The 21171-nt window shown below is 45.2% G+C and overlaps 2 protein-coding genes across 10 annotated transcripts in view; one reads left to right on the forward strand and one right to left on the reverse strand.

The window, feature by feature from the left end:
• Positions 1-16404, reverse strand: part of LOC106010177 (uncharacterized) — a 149126-nt gene extending 132722 nt beyond the window's left edge. The window contains exon 1 of the mRNA XM_087180465.1: positions 15294-16404. The gene's annotated coding sequence lies outside the window, so the exon portion shown is untranslated. The remainder of the gene's footprint in view (positions 1-15293) is intronic.
• Positions 1-21171, forward strand: part of Fgf1 (fibroblast growth factor 1) — an 88213-nt gene that overhangs the window by 30638 nt on the left and 36404 nt on the right. For 3 of the 9 annotated variants that reach the window (XM_087180468.1, XM_087180467.1, XM_087180473.1), the window contains exon 2: positions 14122-14381. The exons of 5 other annotated variants lie outside the window; for them this stretch is intronic. The gene's annotated coding sequence lies outside the window, so the exon portion shown is untranslated. Of the gene's footprint in view, positions 1-11113; positions 13901-14121; positions 14382-21171 lie in introns of those variants that run through there. One more of the 9 variants, XM_021266140.2, reaches the window with a different exon arrangement.

Consider the following 21171-nt stretch of genomic DNA (forward strand, 5'->3'; position numbering starts at 1 on the left):
GCCAGGAGCTTGTCATCTGGAGCCAGAGAGGGAGAGGGGACACAGAAAAAAAGAGAAAGACAGTTGGATCAACTTCTAAGATTTGTGGGAAGAAGATATGTGAAATGGCTCATGCTCCATTTCACACAGTGAGGGCAATGCCCAGCAGACAGACTGTGGAGCTGGTACCACAGGGGTGGTGAAGGTCTAGCCCCAAAGATGGAGTGTGAAAAGAAGATACGATGGTTGTATGTGTATATGTGTGCTCTGGCTTTAGAAACATCCAGATGAGTGGAGAGGACAAGGAGGTCCTGCAACATGGGGCAGCCCAGAGGGCCAAGAGATTGAATGGGTGCGATGAGATGGTGAGTGGGTGGACTCTGGTGCTGTTCCCACATAATACAGATAGTGGGTTTTGAGCCAGAAGCATTGTGGGGTGACCCTACAGCGGGGGCAGGGGCAGACCTCCCGGGTGGGGAGGCAGAGGCCCATGGCCAGCAAGAGTTGGTCAGCCAAGGAGCCGCCCTGGGCCATGACCCAGCCAAGAGAGACCAGCAGGCCCAACTTGAGTCATAAGGGTCGAGGGGTGGGCAGAGCACAGCAGGCAAAGGACTCGTGCTAGGGCCCCAGAAGACCCTGGACAGGAGGATCGCAGTTCTTCCCTTCTGGGGAGAGGATGAATGACTCCATACTCCTCCTACAGCCAGGTGCCACCTCAGAGAGGGCCAGGGGGTGGCTAAAGCCAGAGGGATCCGAGGGTTGCAGGACTTCCTCACAGGACCAGTTCAATTCTCTCACAGCGTGAGAATGAAGATGTTTTCCGCTACCTAACTGGCGTGGTCATGTGAGAAACTACAACTGCAGACAAACTAAGAGAAACCAGGGCCATACTGTGTGAAGAAACTTGCCGCACTGTCCTGGGGCCTGGTTCTGGCTGGCTCAGGAGTGACCCAGCCCACACAGAGAGAGGGAGATGAGACACAGGCCCATGAGTGCCGCCGTCTGTGGCTGCTCTCAGGCCCTGCTCTGGAGTCGAGGAGCACCCAGCTGGAGAATCTCTCCCTTTCAACCAGAAAAACAGTCCAAAGTGCATGTCTTTTGTCATCTTTGGCTGCAATTCTTTCAGATGCATGGGAGGCCTGTGGAGGGCAGGCCAAAGAAATGGCCCTCATCTAATGGTGGCGCGGCCTCCCTTGTGAGCCTTTCTTTAGTCCCAAGTCATAGCTACCTGTGTCCTTGAGTCAAGCCAGCAGTCCTCCGAAAGTAGGTACTGCTGCTACTTATATGCCACAGGGGCTTGGTGACATTTCCCAGGATCTCTGCTAGTATTTGAATCTGACGTTCTAACCACAGAGACTGGGCACTTAGCCCCTGTCCACTACCTCTGGTTATGCTACTTACAGTTTCTCCTTAGAGATGAAGCAAGATCTGGTAAAGAGCTATTTGCTGAAGAAAAATACAAAAATGTTACTGCCTTTTATCTGGAAAAAAAAAAACCACTTTGTGCTCATTTCACAACAATAATAATGTCTCAGTAGAAAACTGACATGTAACCAAAGTGGCAGAGAACCTGAGAACTCAATTCATCCATTCTTTCCCCCGTGAAAGCCAATGCTATCGTACTGAAGGCTTCAGCATTGTTGGTTATTTAACTGTCCCCCAAAACATTACACCCAGCTTGGCTCAGAATGTGTACACCCAACTACCTACCCAGCCAGCCAGCTTTTTGATCTCATTATTACTGAGCCTACTATGTGCCAAGTACTGGATTCTCAAATCATCAGTCCGCTCTTCACGCTGAAGAGTACAGAGACAGGGAGCACAGTATAAACAGGTCCTAGGAGGATGGTTTTCAGCATCTTGCTCCTTTCCCTTCCCGCCTGCCTCAGCTCACATACTGCTCTTCAAGGAGTCTTGTCTGTTGGTCTCACTGTTTATTCTCTGACTTGGTTTTTTGGTACTGAAAGGAATATCCTCCAATCACAATTTACAATTTTTCTTTGTCCCTTCCTCTTTTGTGCACATGCATGCACACTCTCTGTAGAGTCCCACTACAATGTGATCCATCAAGGCAGAGACCACAGCTATGTAATTCACAAAAGTGTCTCCAAGGCCTGACCCATAATGTGTATCTAGTTTGTTACCTGAATGAATGTAGGTTGTAACCAGATCATACAGAGCTTTGACTGGCAAGCTAAGAAGTTTGGCTTGTAGCCAATGAGAAATAACATAGGAAATGTGCAAATTGGGGCAAATCACGGTCAGATCTGGGGCTTAAGAAGACAAGGTTGGAGATGTTGTGGATGAATTAAGAGAAATAAATTACAGAGAGAAAAAGTAGAAGCAATTGCCACTGGATCAAATTTGTTGACCTGAGCCCAGACACTGATGAAAGGGAAGGAAAATTTAATAGATATTTAGGTAGAACTATGGGGGATTGCAGTATGTACTAAGGGAGGGGGAATAGACTCTGTCTGAAGCTTGTGCTACCTTGTAACCACTGTACCTGCCATTAATCAAGAGGTCACAGGAGGAGGAGGACGTGGACCTCCTCCACCGTGGGATGTATCTGGCAGAATGTCTAGGAAGGCTTCTTGGTGGTGATGGGAGCTTTGAATCTGCAGACCCAGGTGTAGCTACACAGGACAGGATTTTGGAGAGACAGCAGACTCTGAGGAAGCCAAGGAGGACATATACTTTAAGAGAGATGACCTAGGACAGACCCTGGAGGAAGCCACATTTCTAAGGGTGGCTAAAGGAAAAGAAGCCTGGGAAGGACACTAATCAAGGGCAGGGAAAGGGAAAGAAGACAATGCTCGAAGCCTAGAAGCCAGTGCTCTTGGTGAAACCAGAGTGGGCAGAACTATCTATAGGGGAACTAAAAGTACCAGTGCCCACCAGGGCTGGAAACTCCGTGAGAGTGCAGTGGAGACCCAGCGATGGCCTACTGGAGACTCCTGCAGTTAGGTTTCAGTTTCCTCCCCAGTATACGATGCAGGCCTGAGAAAAAATATACTAAAGACAGAACTAGGGGACAGAAATTGGAGAGCCAAGACAACCAATGCCAGTACAACTGACAAAGGTGCTGGCCAGTCTAAGCCACTCATTTTTATTGGTAATCAATTGGGATAAAGGCAAGCTATGGTGCAAGGGGAGGAGTACATGAGAGGATGTGCAGTCGTGTGGTTTCTGTGGAAATTAATGTAAGCAAGGCTCGTAAAAGACAAAGCATTCTCGAATTAGGAATAAACAAAATACATGATTGTCCTTCTAGTCTGAAGGTTTTAGCTGGGGGAATGGAATTTGGGTGCGAGTTACTCTGAACTCGGCACGTAGGCTGTGGTTGGACTCACTTCTATAAACAAGCCAATTGTGGGGTTAACTTTTCACAGCTTGCTTTGGGCACAGTCAATATTACCATCCTCTGCAATGGCCAGCACAGGGATGGGCTCTGGAATGGTTAAAGGGGAGCCAGATAGCATGAGTTTACGTGAAATCTCGGGCTTTAGCTGAAAGGAGAAGGGAAAGGGGGCAAGGGGAAGATGGCCCCAGGTGGGTAGAAGAACTTCAGGTCGAGGGGACTTAGCATGTTTGGGGCTAAAGGGAAAGGTCAGTGAACAGCATTCTTGCCCTCCCTTTAGGGGGCTTTAAAAGTGCTATTAGTTTTTCCTTTTAAATTAGAAAAATATTTATAGTAACAAAATAAAATGTGACTTCCTCTTTGCCCCCCCCCAGAGGTTTTCATCTTTACACACACACACACACACACACACACACACACACACACACTGGTTTAAATCAGTTATGGGATTAAGTCCATACATATGGACTTTCTTTTTCCTCTACTCATAAACGCATGCATCTCTTTTTTTATAGTGCTTGTTTGCTTGGCTGCATAATTTATTTTATCACTCCATTACTGATGCAACCTTGTTTCCAAATTTTTGCTATTGTAAACAGCACTCAGGTGAATTTCATACATTAATCTCTGGGGATTTATGCAAATCCTTCTGCACAACAAATTCTTAATGCTGGCCATGCCAGGCACGGGGTCCATACATAAATGTGCTATTTCCTAGCAGGGCTTCCTGGATTCGTTCTTCCATCAGGACTGGTAATGAAAAGTGCAAGGGAGAAGACGTATTTCCAAGGAAGCTTGTAAAGAGAAAACAAGGCTTTAAAGTATTCCAACCTGATGAGTACACAAATTTCTTTTTAATCAAGATGCTGTCGGTGATTGCATTTATGCATAAGTAACTCTTACTAACCTCCTGAATATGGATGCCTAGAGTCAGTATTTGAAGAAGATATTTATTCCCAAGGGCACGTTTAAGCTGCTAAAGGAGTTAACAGTGTGGGAAAATTGCAGGAAGATTATATTCCTGGGATTTGGTATTTAATATATGAAGTCATCAAATCATTATTTGGCATAGATCGGGTAAAACTCCTTCTCCTCCTGCAGAGAACACAAAACCATGCTGAAAAAACCCAGATGAAACCTAAAAAGGCCTCTGCATGGTCCCTCCTAGTCCTCCGTGGCGGCCTCACATTTGGCTCAGCGCGCCCTCTTCTGGACCCAGGCTCCATTGCACCAGCCCGAGTCCAGACAACCCAAGGGCAGGTGTAGCCTGATAGCCAGTGTTTGGAATGCAGCTCTGGCTCTCCAATGCTAACGTCCACGAACCTTTGGCTTTCTTCTGCCATAGCCACTGAAACCCCAATATGTTCTCTTTCGGTACTGGTGCTATATTTCAGGTTACCCAGGGTTCTGTCTCCTCTAGAAATGATTGCTTGGTGGCTGAAGTTTTTTTGGTTTGGTATTGTTTTTTCCTTTAATGCCCTTCTTAAATGTGAGTTGAACCATTGGGATTCTACTTATGTTTGTTAACTGTCAGGAATAAACTTGATAATTTTGGTTAAGTGGGAACTAGATCTGGAAGCCAAAGCAGAATGGCAAACAATTCTATGTGTTGTTACCCAAATCACTTAAAGCATGGCAAGACTGAGGTCCGCTGTGGGGAGCTGTCAGGACCTTAGGTTAGGACCTCATCTTTTCTGTCCTCACTGAGCACCTGCCGTCCTAGGGACAGATCTCAGTGGTGAACAAGGCAAAAAATGTCACCTTCAACCTCACATGTGATAACCAGGTGGGTTTTCATTTCAATAAGCTTGGAAGCCTAAGAGCATCATAATGGCTTACTGTATCCTCAGTGATGTTCTTTCAAGTCACCTGTTAATTTCCCCTGTGCTGCTACTACTAAATTTATTTAGGTTAATCCTCTAAACTCAGCAATGGCTTCTTTCTAATGTCTTAAAAGGGGACTATTCAATCCTGCAAGGAACATGCTTGTGACCTGTTATGATGGGGGGAGGATGCAGCATGAAAGGAAACAGTTTTTCCAAATAACTATTTTCCTTGGAACTCGGGTGGGCTGAGCTGAGGCCGGGCCCTGGATGTGGAAGCCTGTGGTTACCTGCACTGTCTTCATAAACCCTGCAAGGCGAGCAGCAGGTCTATAACTCTGCTTGTCCCTAGCCCTGTGCCTCCTGCAGAAAGAAGTCCCTTCTCCCCTCTCTCCTGCTCATCCAAGGGCCCATCTACCAGACCAAGGGATCGATCCCTGTGGAGAGCCAGCCCTGAAGAGGGGGCGTTTCCCTCCAGCCAGGCCACAGCACTGACGGAGCTGACAGCAGTTGATAGCACTAGTAAATGAGCCAGGAGAGATAAAGAAAGGACACAAGGCCAGGGACTGACAGGAACCAAATTCCAAGAGCATCCAATGAGATTCCACTCACTATGTATGCCCTGACTTTTACTAAACTTCAGATGGACCTTGGCGGGGACAGGCACCCTTTCTTTCTCATTTCTCTTGGAATCGCCACCACAGTATGATGCTTCTTTGGGAAAGTCACGCATTCTTCTAGTCTGCTTTCCAGAGTTCAGTGAAATATGTACTAGTTCATTATAAGTGAACTGGGCTTTTTAAAAAAGCTAACATTTTCTCTAAAAACGTTCCTAGTTTCCAAGAAGATGGTACCAAGGTTTGTATTTTGTGGGCTTGCTCCATTCAAAGTTCCGACATTTCAGATGGCCTCTACCAAGTTACCCTGGTTCAATTAAGTGTGGTTCATTCAGTCCAACTCAACAAATATTTATTGAGCTGAGAACTGTCAGGAAAAGACCTGGACACCACCCTCAGGAAATTAACAGACCACAGGATGAGACAGATGATAAACACACCATTTCAGTCCAGCCTGGTAAGTGCCATGAGAGTTGCCCATGGGCAGCACTTCCAAGCCTCTGCCCTCTTGGAGCTATGGTCTGGGGGAAAGAAAACCAGACGTTAATTGGAAAATTGCACAAATAAAAGTGGGGCTTAAATTCCAACCAGTGCCATGGAGCAGAGGCAGGCGGTACCACGAGAGCTTTAATACAGTAGCTGGCTGGGATCCATATATGTATGTGTGTGCTGGGGAATGTCCAGGTAGGCATCCTCAGAAAAAAGGGACACTTGAGGTCTAAAAGCTGGGTCAGGGTGAATAAGCTGTAGAGGAGAGAAACAGTGGTCCAGGCAAGAGGATGCATGTACAAAGGGACTGTGGCAGGAAAACACATAGTGTATTGGAGGGACCAAACTGAGGCTGGTATGGCTACAGCTCAAGGCTGGGAGGGGCAGCAGGGCCAGATCCCCCAAGGGGTCTCGTCGACCATGGCCTTCACTTCTGTGTGTTCATTTCCTCCTGTGTAATAAAGGGGATCTGGACAGCCCAACCTCACAGGGGTGAGTGAGCTCACCTCTGCAGAGCACATAGAGGGCTGTGCTGTCAGTAACAGCAATTACTGCAATCACTGTCCTCATCCTTCTCACCCCATGGGGCAGGGCCTGCTGGGCTGGCTGGGACGTTTCTTTTCAACAGTTCACACTGGATCTGTGGGCACAGCACCATCCAGGTCTCAGAAGCCACAGAAATTAGCATAATCTCCTGTAAGGTAGCCACTGGCTTTCGGGAGACATTCTGAATGAATGGCCGGCTGGGCTGCTGACCGCAGGGCTCAAAACAACCACTGAGGGTTTATCCCAAATACCCAGAAAAAAACAAGGCACAGGAAGGAGGTCAGAGCCTCCCTAGAGAATGCCAGCTATAAATGGAAAATTACACCAAAGGAAAACAAATCTTATTTGATGTGAACCCATTTTTGACTCTGTCTGGAAATCCAGCAGGACAGAAGGAAGTGGAGGGGACAGGGAGTAGATGTGCCCAGGCTGAGACTGACTGCTGGGCCGGTGGGGACGCACAGGTACGTGACGGGGTACAGGGAAAGCTGCTGCCATGGGCTGCCAAGGTGCCCACACCTGCAGCCAGACTCCAACTCAGGGTTTGTGGGGCTGCCCGTGTGCCATGATGGGGCTGGACCGCACAGGCTGGCCCAGTGTGGGGAGAAGCCCACAGAGCACTGATGGAGCCCTGGGGTGCTTCTGCCCCCTCTAACAGGGCCTTGGGATAACTGTCATCAGTGCATCAAATGGGACCACCCACCCTGTAAGGGACCATCAGAAACCAGCAGCACCTCTGCCAAGCCTCCATTCTCTGGCTCCTTAGCCCTGGTTCTGTGACCCATCTTCGGCACAAGTAGTAGATAATGTCTGAACATCTCATGCTCTTCTTTGGAGAAGAACTGTTAATGGCTGTACTTCAAAATATAACGATAGGATATATCGTGCTGCCTCCTCCCCCCATCATAACAGGTCACGAGCACGTTCCTTGGAGGATTGAATAGTCCCCTTTAAGACATTAGAAAGAAGCCATTTCTGAGTTTAGAGGATTAACCTAAATAAATTTAGTAGTAGCAACGCAGGGGAAATATAGGAGATATCATTTGGTGATATGTATTTACTATGTGCAAAACTATGAAGAAACTTTCTGGGATGTTGTAGCCCAAATGTGGTTGTCCACTGCATAACGCCATTTCGGTCAACCATGGACTACATATACAATGGTGGCCCCATAAGATTATAAAGCCTGGTGACATCACAGCTGCATAAGTTCATGCAAGTGCATTCTAGGATGTTCACACACAGAGCCACCTACTGTCACATTTCTCAGAACATATTCCCATTGTTTAGTGATGTTTATCTATACTGAGACCAGAATGTCTGGGTTCAAACTGCGAACTGACCCCTTCCTGAACATGTGGCTTTGAGCAATTATTTAACCTCCCTGGGCTTCAGTTTCTTCCTCTGCAAAGTGAGGGTGTGAATAATACCTGCAGCACAGGGTGAGGGAAGGAGAGGCACAGAGGCACCTAGCAGAGTACCAGGACCTAGCACTCACTAAACATTTATGTTTATCCTCATTACTAATTTTCCCAGTTCCTCCTATAATGCAGCCTGGGAAATTGAGTCTAAAAAGAGGTCAAGTGTCCATGTGATGGAATATTACTCAGCACCAAAAAAAATGAGCTATCAAGCCACAAGAAGACATGGAGGAATGAATTGTAAATTGGTTCTATTACTAAGTGAAAGAAGCCAATCTGAAAAGGCTAGATCCTATCTGATTTCTACCATATGACTTTCTGGAAGAGATGAAACTATGGAAGCAGAAAACTGTCCATGATGGTTAGGAGGAAGGGAGGGGTGAATTCATGGAACATGGAGGATTTTTGGACTGTGAAATCATCCATATGATACTCTAAGAGTCACTTCACTTGTCAAACCCCACAGAAGGCACGCCAAGAGTGAGCCATAAGGTAAACTATAGTCTGGGTGATAAAGATGTAGGTTCGTGGATCAGACCAAACTCTGGTGGAGGAAGTTGACCTTGGAAGAAGCCGTTTGGGAGCTGGGGAGAAGGAACTCACTGTACATTCTGCTCAGTTTTGTTGTGACCCTAAAACTGCTTTGAAAAGTGAAGCCTAGTATTTATTTTAAAAAATCAAAAGGTGAAGTAACCTAGCTCTTAAGACAAAGCTGATACTCAGATCAAGCCAGCACTTTTACCACCTGCCTCAGCTGCTACAATTAATTGGAGCTCCTAGGAAGGAAAGAGGACACTGAACAGAAGGGACTGGACTCAGGAAGGAGGGCACTGGGGACCTCTGGGCTCCTAGCATGTGTGTCTTGGTCGGCAAGCAGAATGCCCCAGCTCTGGCCTCTACCCCTGGGCCCTGGCCTCTCTCTGAGCTCAAGGATACTGAGCCTCATTTACACTGCATTAGCACTGACCCCCCATACCACACTGCGGGTGAGGCCTACATGTGCTAGGGCTGGGGACGTGTGTGCAACTTTCTCTCTTCCGTTTAGAGTGTTGGCCTCCCACCCCCAACAACAAAAGAGGCACTCATTTTCCATTACAATGTGTCCCTAGAATCTGCATCTCATAGCTGACTCTGTTGATATTTTCCTATGAGAATAATGGAGTGATTGAGGATTACATATTTGAGATTTCTATCAAGTGATATTAAAATGACATCCATGCTAAGAATCTCTAGCATTTCAAATAACAATACTTTGAGCTGAACTCTATAAAATGTACATGTCTTGACTACAAAAGGATCACACAGTGACCACCGCAGGCATCAGTTATTCCACCACCACCATCATTATTTATCACCCCTGCAAGAGGTTCTGGGTTCAGCAGTTTCTGTGCCTTAAGTCATAGGTGTTACAAAATTCCTAGGAGGTACTGTTATCACTTTGCAGGTGAGGAAACTGAAGCTCGGAGAGGTTACATCACTTCCCAAGGTCACACAGTTGCAGAGTAAGTGGGGAGGGCGGTACTTGAGGCCAGGGCTGACGGAATCCACAGACCATGTTTAAACTGCCACATTCACCTTTCCTGTCTTTTGAAACCTTTTGCTGTTATCCTAATAAAGCCCATAGAGTCCCTCACTGTTCTACTTGAAGTGATACAGGACGAATGTCACACCCAGGCACGTGCCTGGCACAGGAAAGCTGTCAATCAGCACACCCTGTACCCACCACGGACTTGGTGCTCTCTCCCCTGCCCCAGGACCCCCTGACTGTCCAGTGCCTCCCACTGGCACGATGTCTAAAAATCACATGATCAAGTTTATTCCAGTGCAGGTCCAGGCTCACCCTGATTCAGTAGCCTGAGATGGGGCCACCTGTGTTCTTTGTTTACGCTGAACGCTCTGCCTGGTGCACCTGCCAGTCTAGGCCCAGCTGAAGACAGATATTTCATGTAATTCTTACTTTAGTGTTCCTTGGCTCATTCTTTGAGAAACACTAATCTGTAGGTTTTTAAAGAAATTTAATTATTTTTTGGTACTAGGGATCGAACTCAGGACCTTGGGTTTGGAAGGCAAGCGCTGGAACCACTGAGCTAAATCCCCAGCCTGAAATTTAATTTTTTTAAAAAAATATCTGCTAAATTCATATAAAAAGTAAATAAGAAAGTTCAATAGGGTAGATAGTACAGCCTAAAGCTCCTCTCCCAATGTACAGAGATGTTCATGGCTGAAGTTTTCATAATAGCGAAAAATTAAAAGTAGCATTAAAGTCCATCCCTGGAGATTATATATAAATACAATGCAAACTATCAGTTTGGAATTTCTGATAGTTACAAGTATTAGAGATAATGTATGAAAATAGATTATTTCAGGAACAATATTAAATGCATAAAAGCAAATTGCAGGCCACATATACTGAGCACACTGTTTATGTACAGTGGATACACACACACACATAATAATAGTGGTCGCAGGCTGGGGATTTAGCTCAGTGGTTTTGCTGCCTGCTGCATAAATGCAAGGACCCAAGTTCGATCCTCAGTACCAAAAAAAAAAAATAGTGGTCTCTTCAGAAGAAGAGGGATAGAAATGCTATGAAAAAGAGATCCAAGGGAGACTTCAACTTTTTCACTCATGTTTCATTTCTTTTACATAAATAAAGATCTGAAGTAATTTGGGGAAATGTTGACATTTGTTAAATCTGAATACAGTACACGCAGGTATTTCTTTTTATTTTTTTCTCAAAACAAAAATTTAAAAGTGCTGTCCGCTTGTCCTCTGTCATGCAGTTTTCTTTTCCAGAGGCATCCTGCCTATTGTATCTTGGGTTTTAGTTTGTGAGTGTTTTGCGGGGGGGGGGGGGGGGGGACTGGGGATGGAGTCCAGGACGTATTACATGGTAAGCATGCACTCTGCCGCTGAGCTATGTCCCCAGCCTCCATTAGAGAGCTCTGAGCAAGCAGTAAGATACAATCTGTCTGAAGCAAGCTGCTCTGAATAGTCAAAGGTGGAAATCAGAGGTAGGTAGGAACGGTGGGAGGCTTGGAGCGTGCCAGTAATAATGGAGAAGACAGAAGAGATCAGGTCGATGATATTCTTTGGACATAATAGAACTTGCTGATGAACTGGACAGGGACAGGTACAGGAGAAAAACACTGATTTCATGTTTGGGCTCAGGACTTCTCTACTAAATGTTTGAAATATTCTGAAACAAATAGCTGGGGAGTTGAGTAGGGGAATCAACAGTTCTGTCTAGGCCACGTTAACTTTAAGATAGTGAATTGACATCCAAGTGGAGATGCCAAGCCAGCAGTGATGTAAGATCTGGCTCAAGTGATCTTTCCAGGCTTTGCGCGCCATGAACTCATTGTGCGCAGCCATCCTTAACCCACCTGGACTGCTTCCTGCTCCCGCCTTGCATCTTCCCAGCTCTGTTCTTTGTCTATGCTGACCCCTCTGCCTGTGGAGACCCTAGTCAGGCATACAACCCATCTCAAGTGACCTCGCTTCCCCAAATCTCCATCATAAATGAGTGATGCCCAGTGGGGATTCATATTAAACCTAGATGCTTTGTTTGGGACATTTTGTGCATTCTTCCTCATGAAAGTTATTACTATTAATTAACTATTAATTAACTTCCTAAGTCATAAGTTCCTGGAAGGCAGGGTTTGAAACAACTGACTTGCTTATTTACTTTATTTATCTATTTTTATAATATCTTCCATGGTACCCAGAAACGTGCTCAGCATAAAGAAAGCTACACATTAAATGTGCTGGATAAATGAATGATTAGGATATGTGCTGAAATGATGAACAGGTAAACCTAGGCATTCATGGTCAAAGGTAGGACATTTTCTAAACCCTAGGAAGGGCTGATCAGTGCGTCTCTGGCTCATTGGTGTAGAACTGCCTGCTCAGTGCTAAAGGTCCTAGCACTTATATGTGCATGGAGCCTGCTTTAGGCAAAGTGTGCACTCCTTAAAAAAATCTGACTCTCTTTTATGAACTCATTAAAGAAGATTGTTGTTAGAAAGCTGGTGGCATATTCTTTCCTAAGGAAAAATACACCTGCAATTTTTTCATTGTCACCATTACCACCCTATGCCCAACTTTTATAGAACTAGACTTGGGTCCTCTTTGGTTTCTGTGGTTGCAGGTTCATTATCCTGGGGCCTTAGAAACTGGTGTTGATCCCTGATTCGTTATTTTTTTTTTTTTGATCCCTGATTCTTTTATGACCTTATGCACAGTCTCTCCACAAGGTTTCATTAAAATAAGATTGTTTATTTGAACAAATTTTTCTTCCTGGTATGCCAAGTCATGGATTCTGAAGTAGAAAAGACCTAGTGACAGGGTCGGATATTGCATGGCAGGATCTTGGTACACAAGCTGACAGACACCTACAAAGTGACAGGAAGACAACTTAGAAATGAAGAGTAGTGACCATGGAGGGAATCTGGGGTATGGGCTGAGCTCAGGAAGTTGTCAGAGGTAAAAGATGACTCCTGAGAAAAGTAAGGGTATGGAGACTAGGTGACATTAACAAAGAAATAAAAACATAAGGGTGGAGAAGAGAATGGAGTCTCTTGAAGGTAGGTGGTCAAAGAACACAGTCAATGAAAGCAGCTACTGTCTGGTAAGTGTTGACGACATCCCAGGGATTGGTCTAATGTACTTATCCCCAGAATAGTACCTTATTCAGGTACTATTATTTTCCTCATTTTACAGATGAGGAATTTGAGGGCCAGGAAGGTTAAGTTACTTTCACAGAATCACTGAGCTACTAAGTCTTAAAATCTGGGATTTGGATCCAATTTTGCCAAGTGACAAAACCAATGTTCTACTACTTTCTGGTATTGATCCAATGGGCTTCCTCCCACCTTGCATGCTGTAGGCTGAGAAACACAACATCTCCTGACACCCCAAAGAGCAAGGCTCTGGGTGGTGAGCTAATCTGGAGGTGTAGCTCAAAATCCCTGCTATGACTGAGCTGTCTGCCTGGGCTATGAGTGCTCAGAGCAGAGATGTGTTCATCCGTCAGCAGGGAATACTCACCCCATTGTTGGGCCCCACCTAAATGTTTTTTTATTGTCTGCCCTTCACCATGAGTAATGCCACTTTCCATTTTAAGCTGGGAGCTTCGGGAGATGACTGCATTCTAAGCCAGGATTTGAAGCTAAGTACTGCCTGGGGGATTACTCACCCTCTTCAAGATGTGGCCAACAGCCCACCCTCCCACTCAGGATACTGCTGGAAGACCTTCTTCCTTGCCGAAGCCTAAAGGAAATTTGGTTTCCCCTGGGATCAGACTAGGAGTGGTGCCAGGATATCAAACAACTGGCAAGTTAGCTGGCTTTCCACATGAAACTACTGTCTTACTTCCAATCCGCTTGGGTATGCTAAGGTTTTGCGACTTGTTTATTCATCTGGCATTTCTCAACAGTCTACTATGTGTCAGGAACTCTGCTCTGTGATACAGTTACCACCAAGGGCTACACAGTTTTCATTCCTGTTCTCAGGAAGAGAATAGTCCAGGGGAAATAAGCAGGCACGTATGATAAAATGTCATAACCAATAGATAAATGATGCAAGACAGGAGCTCAGGGAGTGGAACCAACAGCCACAGTAGGCAGGAAGGACAAAGAGGAGCTGGCAAGCTTTTTCTTCACTGTAAGCAACCAAAACTGATTCCAGAAAGAGAATTTGGAGAACCTGGGGTTGCTCAATGAGTCACTGGCAAGGCATGGTGGCCTAAGTCACACACCAGGAATGGTCCTGCCAGACCAAGATGGTGTGTGTGTGTGTGTGTGTGTGTGTGTGTGTGTGTGTGTGTGTGTGTCCTGGGGAGTGAGGTGGAGTGGTGACTCTCAAATACGGGGGTGGGGTTTCAGATGCTGGACAGTCAAGAGGATGACAAATGTGGAAGACAGCAGGTAGAAGCTGGGACAGTGGTGAGGAGAAGTCTGTGTCAGAATGACCTAAGACACTGAATCAGAGGAACCCAAAGGAACAGCTACAGAGAACACCATCTGGGTGAGGCAGGCAGGCGCTGGGGCACAGCCAGGCTCCTGGGGACACCTTGGTGAGTGAAGTTTACTACTCCACTGTGGGCACTGACACCTCTGCAAGGAAACCAGTGATGTGCCAGCCGGTAAGTGGGGACTATGTTTTAAGCCTTTCCTGTGTTGTCTTTAAATGCTCCTGGGGCCATTCTGGAACTACACAATTCTCATTACCTGTTGTGATTACAGAGCCCAGCTAAATCAGAAAAATGCTCTGTGCACGATAGTTGAAAAAGATGATGGGAACAAGCCAGTGGGATAACAGGAATAGCCAAACCCTCAATCCTTGGGCCACACGAGCTGACATGCATTATTCCATCTCATCCTCATCATAAGGCTGTTAGTTCACAGATGAACGGACTGAGGCACAAAGATATTAAGTGGTTTACTTGGCTAAGATCCTGTGGTTAGCAAATTGGGGAGCTGGGATGCCAATGTAGCTCTGCTCCCGTGTAATTGAGTCTGTTGGCAGAGATATGAAAAAGTAAGAGTCGGAAGAAGAAAAAAGCTCAGCTGAGGAGTAAGTTGTTTTCTACACTAAATGTGTATTAAGGAGTTGGAATCTGAATCTTTTAGCTATCACTGCTCCATGGGCAATATCTGAATCTTAAAGTCTGTTACTGTGCTGTTTGTTCAAAATGAAGGCAGGCAGGCTTTCTGGGTACACTGATTATAGGGGCCTGGCTGATCAGTTAAGAAATGCTTGATTATTCCTTATCTATTACTATACCTAGCTGGTAAACCTTGCCTGAAAGTTGTTCAGCATGACTAACCTAATCAGGCAACCTTCTATTTATTAGGATAGATTTGTAACATAAGCTATGATGTGCATGACATTTAGTAATATTATGTAGACAAAAGCAGAAGAGCAGTTTCTAAGACCGAGCTCCAGGTGGGACCTTTGTCCTGATCCCAGTTCCCCTTCACTGGCCTGGAAGATCCCACTTCTTCTCACAATCCAGCCAAAGACAGTTCAAAGCCCCACAGCGCAGCACACAAACCTCCGAGTCTCCCAGGCAGGAACATAGTCGCCTTCGCTGGCCTCCCCAGCATCTCCTCTGGAGGCCGCCGGGCTCAGCCAACACAGTGAGGTCTGTTCTGTTGCTGCTGTTGTCAGTTCTTGGCCTAACAGTGCCACCTATCTTGGCCTTTTCTCAAATCATGGAGACATCCTACCAGTTACAGAGTCCTGTGTGTTCCCGATTCCTACATCAGACATCTGTTTTGTATTGGCAGTCAGGGGCAGGTCAAGTGCTTGCATGATGCAGAGGGATTCGCTGATGCAAACACTGCTTGCCAGTGTTTTCTGACCTTGGAATGCCCCCACGGAACTATCCCTGCAAGCTTCCATCAGAAGTTTACCTCCAGTCCAAGAGGATAAGGAAAATGAACTTGGTTTCAGTTAATAAGTTATGGCCAAGAGGAAACCAAAGCACCTGGAGGCAGGAGGATCAGAAGTTCAAGCTCAGCTGGGGATTTAGCTCAGTGGTTCCGGCGCCTGCCTTGCAAGCGCAAGGTCATGAGTTCAATCTCCGGTACAAAAACAAAAAGGTCAAGCTCAGCCCGGGCAATTTAGCAACTCAGAGAGACCTTGTTTCAAAATAAAAAATAAAAATCGGGCTGAGGACATAGCTTAGTGCCAAGGCCCTGGCTTCATCTTCAGTATCCCTGGCCCTCCCCCAAGTCCTTCTCTTTCCTTCTCTGTCCCCATGCAACGCTCTTGTCACTGGCCATTCCTTGTCCTGAAGGGAGGAGATGTTGTGGCCAAGGGCAGCCACTGCTGGATCCTAGATGCCAAAGGCCAGCTGGCTCCTGTGACAGTGGTGGGTGCTAGGGCTTTTTTGCTTTGTCTGCCCATACTTCACTAGATTTGCTTCTTCTTCTTTTTTTTTTTTTTTTTGTATATCCTTTTATTGGTACATTTTAGGTGTACAGTATAATGACACTCATCGTTGGAAATTTGCACCTTTACATAATCTCTCTTGGTTCTTATTTTTCCCCCCTTCCCCTGCCCTCCCTTCAACCCTTCCACCCCTCCCTATTTACAAAGACTTTGTTTCCATTTTTTCATTTTCTCATATTAATTCCATTCCCTTCTTTCCTTTCCCCTACCCTCCCACTTCCCCTTCCCCTTTGCCCCTTTTCTTCCTATTTCACATTATCTATTATACCTTTTAGTCCTTATTTACACTTTCAGTTTCTCACACCAGAGAAACTGTTCTGTATTTACACATGTGTATCTTATTTATTTCACTTAAGAGTATTGCCTCAATGTGCATCCACTTAGCTATAAATGTCTCTAGCTTCTCGTTTTTTATGGCTGAGTAGTACTCCATTTTATAAAAAAACCACATCTTCTTTATCCAGTTTCCAGTTGATGGGCGCTTGCCAGTGTCTATTCTAAAAGTTAATCATCTCTCACCACCTTCTATTCTACTTTTTAGCTTTATAATATTCATGGGATTTTCTTTGCATAATCCATTTGTATTTGTTCGGATATTTAAAATACCTCTTAACTTGAGAGTTAATTTCTCAGGATCTCAGCTTTCTCATTTGTAAAACTGAGAATAACACTATGCAAGCTATGGCACTGCAATGATAGATTAATCGTGGGATGACATATGTACATTAAATAACATACATTACAACATATAAGTACTCAATTTAGTGCAAATAAATTAAAATAGTGATATGTGGTTTTTAAGAAAATTATATTTACTTTTACAATGGCCATCTGTGGCAAGTAATACTGGTTTTACATTTTCAGTAGTGACCCAAATTTCCATTTAAAATTAATTTCAGTTTTAAACGTTAATTCAACCTCAAAAACACTAATAACAAAAACGCACCTTGGTCTAGATTCTTCAGAACAATACACTGCTTATGTATAGAAAAATAAACCTCCTCCACAAAAATGAAGCAGAAAACACAAGACAAGAAACCCCAAGCAGACATCAGAAATCTCAAAGGAAACCTGAACATTTGTGGCCTAGAGTTTCAGGGAGAATGCAAGATAAATTCCAAATGGTTTTTACCATTACCAAGATCAAAACAGGAGAATATGAAGTCAGTTCCTCTTGTCCCTTCCCTTTTTAGTGGCCCCTACAACTTTCTTTTCTTATCCTGGCCATTCCCACTGGAAAGTCTTAATTAAGACCATTCAACATTCTCCACTGGAAGAACCACCAATAGGGTCTCTGTGCTCCAAAGCCATCTTTCCCTTCCCTTACGTCAGAAGTCCTCCCTTTTTATAATAAGGGTATCTCCAAAGGATCAGCCCGAAATCCTCATTATTCACTGTCATAAGGATCAATGACTATTCACTGGGTATCTGCTAAGTGTATGCAAGAGTGCACGTCTTTACAGGAAAGGAGTGCACAAGACCCGATCCCTGCCTAAGAGGGGATGAAGATTCACTGAGGAGCTGGGACAGCATACAAATAACTATAATGGTAGGGTAAGAAGGTAGTGACTGCCACAAACAGCTACACCCAACATGCACAAGATGCCGTACAGGAAACAATGAATTTGGCTTTGTAGGGATCAGGACAGGTTCAGCATGGAGGCAGCAGTAACACCCCGACCCCAGAAGAATTTGTCTTATAAAAAAAGATTATATTATTAGCTCCTGGAGCCCCTGCAACCAGTGGATTATTCTAAGTCCCTTGTCCACTCTGGGCTAACAACTTGAAGGAGGGCTGGCATCCTGTGGTCTCTTCTCTGAAACTACCCACCAGCACCTTCTCATGATGTTACTGGCCACTCAGGTTCGTATGCTCAGGTTTGTTTGCTTGCCGCAGACCAAATCAAAGGAGGCCATTTATTTTGGTAAAAATGAGAAATGATTTATTCAGAGCCAGCTCCAATGAAATGGAGGGGTCCATTTGTCTCAAATCACTGTCGCATCATGTTCAGGTGGGTAAGGGTCCTTTACAGTGAGGAGCAGAGGGGAGAGGTCAGGAGAATGCAGATCTCTGCACTTGCTTTATCACTTCCAGCCATCACAGCTTATCCTCCCCCCTCCTCTTGTGGGAAGAAAACTGGACTCCAGCCTCGTGGGGCCAGCATCCATCTTCTGTCACTGTTTGGGGGCTGAGGAGAGGAGGGGGAGTTGGTTATATGCTCAGCAGGAAGAAGTCTGGAGAAGCTGCTTATCTATGAAAACTTCTAAAGTTCCATTTTGCCCTGTTGGTTACAAGGACCAGGGATCCCAGTAGGTGAGACAGATGTAGATGCCTATGGCTCCATACATATCCCTGATCTCATCTGGCAAATTTCTGCTCATCATCAAAGATCTCTGCTCAGATATCCCTCCAAGAGTCCCCTGGCCACTCTCTCTCTCCTGCTGCACTTCTCCCTCTGCACCCCCTGCCTAATTCAACAGGGAGAAAGAGGCAATAGCACCCTTTCCAATGCTCTTGCTCAGTCAATGAAAGCAGCAGCATGGCTGTTCGTATTTGCTCCTGCCCTCCCAGTGCCTTATATATTTTCTGCACCTACTCTTCCTCAGTGGCTGCCTACGTAGCCACTGGGTAAATATCAGAGTGCAGATATCTATTTGAGATACTGATCTCAATTCCCTACATACATATCCAGTAGTGGGATTGCTGGATCCCATGGTATTCTATTTTTAATTATTTGAGGGACTTCCATACTATTTTCTAGAATGACTGAATGACTTTACATTTTCACCAGTAGTATACAAGGGTTCCCTTTTTTTCATATCGTCACCTACACTTGTCACCTTTTGTCTTTTTAAATAATAGCTATTTTAACAAGTGTGAGATGACATTGCATTGTGGTTTCAAATTGTACTTCCCTGATGACTAGTGATGTGGAAGGTTTTTTCATACATTTGTTCGCTCTCAGTGTATCTTGTGAGAATTGTCTATTCAGGTCCTTTGCCCACTTCTAATTGGGTTGTTTTCTTACTGAGTTGAATTCCTTATATAGTTTGGATATTAACCCTTTATCGGGTGTATGATTTATAAATATTTTCTCCCACTCTGTGGTTGTCTCTTCATTCTGTTGATTATTTCCTATATCATGCAGAAACTTTTTAGTTTGATGCAACCCCATTTGTCTATTTTTGTTTTCATTGTCTGTACTTTTAGGATCATATTTAAAAAATCATTGTCCAGGCCAATGTCAAGAAGCTCTTCCCATGTGTTTTCTTCTAGTAGTTTTACACTTTCCAGTCAAATGTAAGGTATCAATCTATTTTTAGTTGTTCTTTGTATATGGTGGAATCAACATTTGTTTAGCATGTCTTATGTGCCAGACACATGCTAGATACTAGGGATAAAAAGCTGAGCTGGGACGAGTATTTAGCTCAGTGATTCTTCCGCCTGCCTGAAAAGCGCAAGGTCCTGAGTTCGATCCCCAGTACCAAAAAAAAAAAAAAAAAAAAAAAGCTGAGCAAGACTGGCAAGGATTCTGCCCTAAGGCAGCAAAAGGGAAAATAGTTAAACAAATTGCAGAAGGCCTATTCTGAGGTTATATCTGAGAGAAGTAGAAATACCCTATCTTTCTGAGACAGATGGGAGTGGTGGAAATGCTGATAAAGAGAGGTCTAGGGTAAGGGAGAAGCAAACTCAAAGGCCCAGAGGTGAAAACAAATTTGGCACCTTTGAGAACTGAAAGTTCACTCCTGTTTGAGGCCACTGGTGGGTTCCATGCTAGAGAACTCCTGGGTTATCTGTCTTTCTTCAGCACAAAGCCCAGGAGAACTCAGAGGAAGAGTGAGTTCCCAATAAATGGCTGGAATTTAAGATCTATCAGTTTGCTTACCCTCAGAGTGGTCCCAGAGCAGAGATTCCTAGTGGTCATCTGCAGAGTGGATGAATGAAGCCCCGGCAGGAAGACTCAGCCCTCTCCTCAGACCTCACTAAGCCCCACAGAGGCATCTGGAGAGCCTCCTGGCTCCCTCACACCCCTCAGGCCATCCTGCCCTTCAACCTCCCAGAAATGACACCAACTCCTAGGTTGTGTGAATTATAGCAGCATGACTCGGAAGTTCAGTTCTTGAGGTCATACTCACACTGCTGAAGGAGACAGTTTGTCCATTCACCAGTGAGCCAAGGAGAGGATGGAGAAGAGCAGATGACAGCCCTGAGTTTCCTGCCTGGCACAGCAGGCAATGGGGGAATCCCTTGCTTCCCACCATTAGATGTCAACTCTGGAGACATCATGGGCCTCACTTCCAAATCTGCCACTGAAGACCAGTGAGCCCTACATTCCCAAAGCAGCGCCATCGCATATGGAAATATAGTTCCTGTACATTTAGTGGTGGGATATTTGAGTCCAAGTTTAGCTCATCTCTCAGTTCCATCCACTGACTAAATAAATGCCACTGTTCCTTTCAGAGAAGGCTTCAGGGCCAACATACCCAAGCTATCTCGGCAGGGAGCTGTGAAGAGTGACCCTACCTTTGGCCCATGCCAAACATGCCACTCTCCTGGGTCCCATTCCCTCTTCCTTGGCTACTGCAAGAACTTTCCTTGCTCTGCCTTTCTTCCCTTCCTCCATCAGCAGCCACACGGACATTTTCCAAATGCAAATCTGATGATGTCACTCCTCAGCCTGCACTGTTCAGTGGTTTCCCACAGTCCTTCAGATAAATGCCTACAGGGCTCTGAGTGCCTTGGCCCTGTTAGCTCCCCAGACACAGCCTTCTCTCCTCATCCATGATGGGGTCTTTTCAGTTCCCCAAATGAAACACTCTTTCTGGATTCAAGGCCTTTGCACATGCTTTTACCCGCTACCCTCCTTATTCATTAACAACATGAATAAAAGCTTTTGTCCAGGAAGCCTTCTCACTTCCCTGCCTCTCTAGCCCACTTATCTGGCTCCTAGAGCATCCTACGAGTCACTACTGGA

The sequence above is a fragment of the Heterocephalus glaber genome, unplaced genomic scaffold, assembly GCF_053883595.1.
Source record: "Heterocephalus glaber isolate CG9 unplaced genomic scaffold, H.glaber_assembly_v1.0 deba00001463, whole genome shotgun sequence".
Classification (NCBI taxonomy): domain Eukaryota; kingdom Metazoa; phylum Chordata; class Mammalia; order Rodentia; family Bathyergidae; genus Heterocephalus; species Heterocephalus glaber.